Raw genomic sequence first — 1,614 nt, forward strand, 5'->3', positions numbered from 1 at the left:
ACCAATAGATTTTCTTCCAACCAATAGACAATGGGATCTTCTAAGAAATCTTCAATTTCTTTTTAATCAATTAAAGATGGAGATATCTTAGAAGAGATTGAGAAGATCCTAATTGTCTATTAGTAGGAAAAAATCATTAGTTTAGGAGAATCTCAAATTCCTTAAGAAGAAACGAAAGAGGAGTGTGCTATTTATAGCACTTCAAAATTATTTGGAAAAGAATATCAACGACGACATTTGTTGGTGGGACGTTGATACAATTATTAGCCACGACGATGGCATGTCGTGGCTAATAATCAATAATATTAGCCACGGTATTATACTTCGATGTTCCTAATAATATTATAATATCAACCACGACGATATGCTATCGTCGTGGCTGAAATTATTGATTATTAGTCACGACATTATGCTATCGTCTTGGATAATAATATTTTTAAAAATAGCGTAAAAATGACGGGAAAACTTGACCTTTAGCCATGATGTTCATGACGAAAACTGTGGCTGATAATAATGTCGGGAGAGTGGCGGGAAAGTCAGAACATTAACCACGACGAAGACAACGATGTCGTGGCTGATAATATTTATTAGTGTCGGCGTTACATCGCCGACACTAATAAATATTATTGACCATAGCGGAATAATCACATACACTAATAAATATTATTAACCACGGCTTATCTTTGCCGTCCCTAATTGTCGTGGTTAAAACCTTATTTCTACTGGTGATGGTTGTTTAGAAATATATCAAAATTAAGAAAAACTTTGAATGATATATTTTATAAATAACTTAAAATGCATCATGTCGGTTAGGTGGATGCATAAATGATAGATGTCCTACAACCGAACATACATATAATATTATGTCCCAAAGAATGGGGCATAGTCCATATCTTAGTGAAAGGTAGGATGTCCCATTCAACTTTCCACTGCAGGTAATCTATTTAAGTATGCCATTATTATTACTTTTTTACACTTTAATATATTCCTCTAACTCCTTCTCCATAGTCAAACAAATCTAAGATAATAATAAAAACCTATCAAAATTCAGGTAAAACTATAGTTTGAGTGAAAATTTACTTAATATTTAGATATCTCAAAATCTATTCTTATGAATAACGTTCTCATCATTATAAAATTTAAGTAGAAATAGTCTTATTTAATTAATTTAAATTATATAATTCAATTTTTACTAAAACAAAACGTCATTCATGATTTTAGCGATAATGCTAGTTTTATGAAATAAACTATAATTTTAAAAAATATTATAGGTTAGATTATGATGATTAGAGACTTATCGAGGTATAATAAACTATGATATAAAAATAAAACAAAACAGTTGCATAAAATACATTATTTGAATTGATATAAGATTATTTTCTTAATATTGGTATTTAAGGATATTTTATTAAATAATTAGAATTATCAAAATATTTTTAAAATTAAGATTTAAATTATTTTTATATTATTATTTTTAACTAACACTATTTTTTTAAACCACAATTTATTTCTTAAAGTAAGCTAAAATTTACCCCATATACTCTTTTCTTCTATTCAAACTGTTATAATAACTTACAATTTTTAATTTAATAGATTATAGTCTTTTCATCCAAT

Source organism: Impatiens glandulifera, chromosome 1 (assembly GCF_907164915.1).
Source record: "Impatiens glandulifera chromosome 1, dImpGla2.1, whole genome shotgun sequence".
Lineage (NCBI taxonomy): Eukaryota > Viridiplantae > Streptophyta > Magnoliopsida > Ericales > Balsaminaceae > Impatiens > Impatiens glandulifera.